Source organism: Rhincodon typus, chromosome 21, assembly GCF_021869965.1.
Source record: "Rhincodon typus isolate 14 chromosome 21, sRhiTyp1.1, whole genome shotgun sequence".
Taxonomy (NCBI): Eukaryota; Metazoa; Chordata; class Chondrichthyes; order Orectolobiformes; family Rhincodontidae; genus Rhincodon; species Rhincodon typus.
This window is the reverse complement of record NC_063352.1, coordinates 8,609,272-8,617,199: the sequence shown is the minus strand read 5'-3', so window position 1 is coordinate 8,617,199 and position 7,928 is coordinate 8,609,272. Positions and strand designations below refer to the sequence as shown.

At 40.8% G+C, this 7,928-nt stretch overlaps 1 long non-coding RNA gene across 1 annotated transcript; it reads left to right on the top strand.

Annotated features, from left to right (window-relative positions):
• The first annotated feature begins 191 nt into the window (after window positions 1–191).
• Window positions 192–7,393, top strand: LOC125485634. Its single transcript, XR_007264327.1, has 3 exons — window positions 192–289; window positions 1,992–2,138; window positions 7,195–7,393. It is a non-coding gene; the product is annotated as an uncharacterized LOC125485634 (long non-coding RNA).
• Window positions 7,394–7,928: the final 535 nt, after the last annotated feature.

Sequence of the window (7,928 nt, the reverse complement as noted above, 5' to 3'; positions counted from 1 at the left end):
AATCCCTCTACCAATAAAACCTAACATACTGTACGCCTTCTTAACAATGCTATCAACCTGGGTGGCAACTTTCAGTGATCTATGCACATGGAATTGCACATTCAATTGAAAAACACTGTCTAACTGTGACTTAAGTAGAGGACAGTTTCAACTTTTAGATATGACTTTCTTTTAAAATAATATCTTTTGTCAGAATCTAAAACCAAAGACAATGAAATAAGTACAAAACCAACTCTCCACTCTCCATCGGATATTGTCGAAGAGCAAAGATTTATCCAAAGTAACCATGGTAAGAATAGTAAAATGAATTTCTCTTTTGACAAGTTTGGATCTTGACACAGCTAACTATAATTCTTCTTCCAGTTTCTGAACAATGCACAATGAACAATCAGGGCAGTACGGTGTTCTGGGCAGCACAGCGGCTCTGTGGTCAGCACTGCTGCCTCACAGCACCAGCAACCCGGGTTCGATTCCAGCCTCAGGCGACCGTCTGTGGAGTTTGCACATTCTCCCCGTGTCTGCGTGGGTTTCCTCCGTGTGCTCCGGTTTCCTCTCACAGTCCAAAGATGTGCAAGCTAGGTGGATTGGTCATACTAAATTGCCCGTAGTGTTCAAGGATGTGTAGATTAGGTGGGTCTTGTGGATAGGTCTGGGTGGGATTCTCTGAGGGTCGGTGTGCACTTGTTGGGCCAAAGGGCCTGTTTCCACACTGTAGGCATTCTATGAATGCAGGGAGCGTTTATCCTCCAGATGCTCTGCAGCACTTGGAAAGGGATGTACCCTTTCAGGAGGAGGGGAATCCACCAATTTTTCCTGGATTTGCTCAATCCAGGATCTTGCTGCTTTTAAGCCCTTTGTTGGATATTGGGCCAGATAGTACAGAGGCTAGAAGACCAGGGTTGCAAGGGTATAAACTTTAAACAGTAAATGTAAATAAGAGTGATAAAAAGAATGAGGCTGCAGTTAGCTGGAATGGACTAGCAAAGGAGTTCAGCAGCAAAGATGGTGGATGAAAAAATAGCAGACATTTAAGAAAATAGATCATGATTCACAGCAAAGATGTGTGAAAAAGAAAGGTTCTAGGAAGGGGAAAACCAACTGTGGTTTGTTAGGGGAGTTAACAATAGCATAAAATTGAAAGAAAAATCATACATTGTGGCAGAGATTAGTGTAAGCCGAAGGATTGGTAAGCTTTCTAAACCAACAAAAAAAAATCCAATAAACGGAGAAAATAAACTTTGAGGGTAAACTTGCAAGTAATATCAAGACAGACAGCAAGAGCTTCTTCAAATAGATAAAAGAGAAGACACAAGCCAAAGTGAACATAGGTATCAGTAATTTTCAGGCCGGTCATAAAATCTCCTCTGTTTGGGTGCCCAAGAGGCACTTTCAAATGAGTGAGAGGCTACATGGTTTGAAACTCTCCTTCCCACTGTCTCATCACTATCTCACCTTGTACCTATGTTGTCCCAGTTATGTCCATGAGCAGAAGCCCTGGAAATCTCAGGGCAACATTGTGATGATGTAGCCCTGACAATAATGGATCCATGTCCCCACTTCTTTGTCGATTGGCTTGAGAAACGGAGCGTTCCCGAGATGCTACCGCAAGGAAAATATTTCACTTCTAGTAAATTGCCATTGAAATTGACATATGTTGAGGTTTAAAACTCTTCCCTCACTTCTCAGATCCTGGTTTGTTTAATCGTACAGCAGGGCCTTCTCCCCACTAAGTGTAAGTCTGAAGAGTACAGACCACTCCGGCCTGTCTTCCCTTAAATATCACCTAGGCCCAGGCTCAATGGGCTGAATGGCCTATGCCTTATGGTCTTATAAGGTAATGATGCTCATTTAATGAGCCAGTCCAGGCATGATGGGTCAATGGCCTCCATTAGTACTGTACCACTTCTGTGACACTGATTTAGAAATTTTCCACATTCTGTACTGCCACAAAACTAGACATATGTACCAATGCATGGGAATTGTAATTTTAGATGAGGAGAATCCACCTCCTTCTCCAGAACATTTTACCAAGGCAGTGGACATCTTATCTCCAACATGCTACCTTTCGGACATCAACCATCTGAAGGAACTGAAAAACCACGTGGCCCAGATTGGATCAGACACTTTCTTCAACTCAGGTCTGGAAAGCTATGAACTCTTTTTGGGATGTGATTGGTCAGATTAGATTTGTGTCTTCCCTTGGTTCTATCAAATTAAATCCAAGTGGTGGTCTTACAATTTGCTTATTGCTTGGTGAGGATATATGGATTTGAGTCTTCAGACTGAATGGGGCCATTCCACTTTAAACCTAAACTGTCGTAAATTTAATGTTTAACTCATTAGTCAAAGCCTTTAGATAATCTATCTTAATAACCTCTTGTGGAGGGTGGGGTCAAATTTTGTTTAAAAACATTCGCTGTTTGAGATGAATCACAACATGAAAAGTGCTATATGGCGATAAGTTGTTATTGTCGATTGCATGGGGAGGCTGATGGGACGTTCCAGTTTTTATATCAACAGTAAATACACCATGGAATGTTGCAATGCTGGTTCATGCTTGTTGTTGGCATAAAATAAACTGTTTGGAACTGGATGAAACATTGGCACTTGACCCAAGATATGGAAGGAATGAGTCAGTGCAGCTTGCTCATGTCTGCCATTTAGTGGCCTTGGGGGGTGTTACAGTTAGCAAGAATTGCAGATGCTGAAGTCGGAGATAACACAGCATGGAGCTGGAGAAGCACAGCAGGCCAGGCAGCATCAGAGCAGCAGGAAAGTTCAGAAATTTCTGAAGAAGGGTCCCGACCCGAAACGTCAGCTTTCCTGCTCCTCTGATGCTGCCTGGCCTGCTGTGCTCCTCCAGCTCCATCTAGTGGCCTGGCTCAGGTTGGCAACAACTGACGCAAATTTCCTCTGCCACGGAATCAGGGGTTGGGATCATCAAGTGTAAGGGAGGAATAGGAAAAATAAATTGAAATGTGAGGGGAAGAAAAGAACCATTAGGAACAAGGGTCTAGGCCCGAAACGTCAGCCTTTCTGCTCCTGTGGTGCTGCTTGGCCTGCTGTGTTCATCCAGCCCTGCACCTTGTTGTCTTGGATTCTCCAGCATCTGCAGTTCCTACTATCTCTTATAATTACTACATTTCATATTTGCTCATTTCAGCCAGAGGCGATGAATTGATTGTTAACAGCCCAGTTGTCAGCTCTGCTGGGTTCCAGTTTTTCCAGCCATATGCCCTCCCACGCCAAGTCATCAATGTGCCTGTCAATGGAGCTGTTCAGCCAGGAGCCTCCAGATGCTTTTTAGGTCAGTTTCAGAAACTATGTTTTTGTCACCGTTTCTATTGTTGCTGAACAAAGAGACCTTGGGGTGTAGGTTCATAGTTTCTTGAAAGAGGAATCACAGGTAGACAGGTTAGTGAAGAAGGTTTTTTTGGTACACTTGCCTTTATCAGTCAGTGCAATGAGTTGGGAGGTCATGTTGCTGCAGTGCAGAACATTGGTTAGGCCACTTTTAGAATGCTGCATTCAATTATGGTCTTCCTGCTATAGAAAAGATGTTGTTAAACTTGACAGGGTTCAGAAAGGATTTACAAGGATGTTGACAGGATTGCGGGGTTTAGGCTATAGGGAGAGGCTGAACAGGCTAGGTCTGTATCAGAGGCTGTAGGTGTCCTTATAGAGGTTTATAAAATCATGAGGGGCATGGATAGGGTGAATAGCCAAGGTCTTTTTCCCAGGGTAGGGGAGTCCAAAATTAGAGGACATCGGTTTAAGGTGACAGGAGAAAGATTTAAAAGGGACCAAAGGGGCAACTTTTTCATGCAGAGGGTGGTGCATGTATGGAATGAGATGCCAGAGGAAGTGGTGGAGGCGAGTACAATTATAATATTTAAAAGGCATCTGGATGGATATATGAATAGGAAGGATTTAGAGGAATATGGGCAAATGGGACAAGATTAATTTAGTATCTGTTTGGAATGGACGAGATGGTCCTGTGCTGTACAACTCTATAATTCTACGTGGGACTAGTTTAGTTTGGCATTATGGTCTGCATGAACTGGTTGGACTGAAGGGTCTGTTTCTTTTCTATATGACTCTGACTCAATGATGCACAAACAATCTGTAGGTGGCAAAGACAGTGAAGGTATGATGGGGTGAATGGCCTCCTGTGCTATAACCTGGAAATCTATGATAATTATTAATGGATGATATATCATACATTTCTGACAGCACTTGCAGTTTATATGACTTGTGTTAAGTGTCTGAACACATTTTTTTTAAAATCCTCGTGGTAAAAAATGTGATCTTCATGTAACTATTAATGTGCACAAATGGACTACCACTTTAACGAACAGACAGATTGACACCTATGTGTTGAAATAGGCAGCAAAAGAATTTCAGAGATTTTCAAGAGTTTCATTGTAAGACTATAGTTTAGCACAAACGTCAGTTTCCACCTTTCCCTTCTGGACCTTTTCCTTGTCCAGAAACCAATTACCCACGGGTGAAGTACTCAGCTCTTTTTTATTTTTGTTTTTAGTCAACCCGTTCAGAAGTGCTGTGATACACATTAAAAATCTACCTTATGGTTGTGGGTCTGGACGAATGAGGACTCAAGATTTCCCTTCTTGAATGACATTTGTGAACCAGATGGGATTTTGTGAAAATCGATGACAATTTCATGGTGCCTGACTATCTTTCAATTCCAGATGTTTGCAAGGCAATTGAACATGTTAATTGAATCTAAATGCTGTCATCCTCTACAGTTGGATGCCTTCAGGACATTAGTCTGGGCCTCTCATCTAGTGGCATATTGGAATGTTACTGCTTTAGTCATCCAAAGAGAATGGCACAGGATATGGGAGTAGGGCCATATGAATCAAGATATATGATTGTGGGCAGAAAGGAAAGGGTTATGATGTACCTAGAACATTGTGAGTGATGTTCCAAAGGTGCTTGTGTTGGAGATGCTTTTAGAAACTGTATATCTGAGTTATCTAGAATACGAAATCTGAAGAGCTATCAAACCGCTGAAACAATATATATAGACCGTTAAACCTTTAGATTTCTGTACTTGCACATTGTAAAATCTTATCTCTGTATAGTTAATTTTTGTTATTACCCGGTGTTTATGTGTTTTCACATATAACATACAGGAGTGATTTTTGAATAACAAATGAAGTTTTGTTATCACCTTTCGAGCGATATTTTAAAAAGACATGAGGGGCAAATTTTTTACTCAGAGGGTGGTTTAAGTTTGGAATAAACTTCCTGAGGAAGTGGTGAAGGTGGCTACAATTACAATGTCTAGAAGACATTTAGATAAGTACATAAATAGGAAAGGTTTGGAGGGACATGGCCAGGAGCAGGCAGGGGGGACTAATTTAGTCTGGGATTATGGTCGGCATGGACTAGCTGTAGCGAAGGGTCTGCTTCCATGCTGTATGACTCTATCATATCCCTTTAAGTGCACAACATACAAATGAATGAATGTTACACATAACAATAGTGACAGGTTCTCTGCACTGTAGCACTCCAGGCAAAGGCTGTGTCCAGAAATTATTCTGTATTGTACACATTAGTTTAGTTGTAAATAAACCCATCAGAGATCTTCAAGTAAACAAAATCTGGTACCACATTAGTGTAATGTTTAGATAATTCAAGAATATCGTTCCATGGTATAATGTTGAGATTTACTGATGATGTTAACTTGGTGGGTGAGAGGTGGGATGTGGATCAAAGATGAAATAAAGAGTAGGAAAAGGAAATTTACTTTGTTAAATTTGAGTTTCAATTGGAACAGAAAAGTGCATAAAGGCAAGTCAATAAAGGTGACTGTTGTATGTACTGCGATACCAACCATTACCACCTTGTGGTTGAGATACTTTGCTGCCAACAACTTTTTTGCTTGACTGGATTGATGGGCCTCATTGGTTTACAGTGGTAGAAGAAAACTACTAGTGCATTGTAATGTGAATAGGCTCTTATTGTAAACAGGATATAGCTTATTGAATAATAGCAATCAGGTAGAAGTTACACTGGTAAGATAGACGTTGCAACAAAGACTGTGAAGAGACCTAGGATAACAGGTCTGATCACTTCGAGATGCTAAGGTATTCTGCCTTTCCCTCTTAGACATCATCAGATTCAGAGGAGCTTAATGCAGTCCCTAACATTAGACTTGCAGAAACATTTACTTTTACAACAGTGGTCATACAGCTAGCTAAGATCTTGGAGAATGGAATCCAGGTTCCATATTCAAGCTATAAAAAGTGAACTTGGTTAGATCACAGAAAGTGGAATCTGTTTTCAGCAGTACAGTATCTCGTTTTCAATCCCTCCCTTGTCTAAAGGATGGTCTAAAGAAAAGAACAAAAATTTAGAATAATCACAAAGGATTACAAATAATATCTATAAAAATTTCTTGCAAACAAGGTGATAACATGTTGACCACTCTGTCTGATACCATTATTGAAATTTGATCTGTGAATGCTTTGTAAAAGTAACTCACACAGTTCAATAAGAAAGGGAATATGGAAGATTATTGGGAGTGTTCAGGGAATTGGGAATGAGACCAGTTGGTGTGATTCTTTACTGCTAAATTCTAGCATTCTAAGAATTCTCAGGGTACATGTATACCTTCACTTCCTGCTGGCACCCTAATTGGTCATGTAGCTTAGTTGGCTGGCTGGTTTGCAATGTAGAGTGATGCTAACAGTGTGGGTTCAATTCCTGCATTGGCTGAGGTTACCATGAAGGACTGTCATCTACCTCTCCCCTTGCCTGAGATATGGCGACCATCTGGTTAAACTACCACCAATCGTCTCTCTACTGAGAGATTGGAACTATGGTGACTTTACTTTTACTCATCTAATGGAATGAATAATATATCTGGTTAGCTTTTTGAGTTATTGACATCTACACGTTACTGAGCCATCTTATCACTCTCCAAACTCACCATATCATTGACATGTTGTGGCTCAGAGGAGACCTGCAATAATTAGTCTCACATAGACATCAGACTGCTGCGTTGCTGCTAACTCCCATGCACATCCTGATGAGTGCAGTCTGCTCTAAGATGTCTCTTTACTAAGGGAATACATAGGCTATCACACATTATACAAGGAGACTGTTTACACAATGGAACACAGTCTTGAAAATTAATTCGTAAAGTCTGTTTTCACTTTCCAGTTCTAAATGAGAGCTTGGCGACTCTTGAGATTACGACACCACTGCCGACATTGCCTCTGTATTCAACACGTGAGTAGTTTTCAGTTCTAATTGAACAGAGCAGTCAGAAAGGCTAGTGGGGATCATAGATAAGAGGGTGGAGTTGAGATCACTATCAGGTTAGCCATGATGTTATTAAATGGCACAACAGGCCATTTTTACAGTGATTTTTACTAGCTGAATTATCTATTCCTCCTCATGAGTAATATGCTCATCTGTGACAAAGGGAGAAAGCAGAAGACTGAAAGTGTGAACCAGCCTGAGTCCTACCATTGCAGCTTGCCTGAAGCTTTGTAGCTTATCTGGTGCAAGTTGTAGCTGTATTAAGTTTTTCTTGGGCTTTAACTCTAACAGCCTTTGTAACATTTTGTACAAAAGCTAGGTAAATGTTAGCTGCAATTTGTCCCAGATTTTAGGCTGGTTGTGCCACAGATGAAATAGCAGGATTTGATCAATCAAGACATGACCATGTCTGAGAAAATTTAAAAACGCAGAACAATGTGCATTTAAATTGTGCCTTAAACTCCAGATATCCCAAAGCACTTTGAAGTCAATAATGCATTTTTGATGTGTACCCACTGTCATAATTTGGGCATATGTCCAAGTCAGTCTACACACAGCAGGATCCCACACTCAACAATGAGGTAAATAACTAGACAATGTGCTTGATGTTGTTCTTCAAAACTCATTTTGGG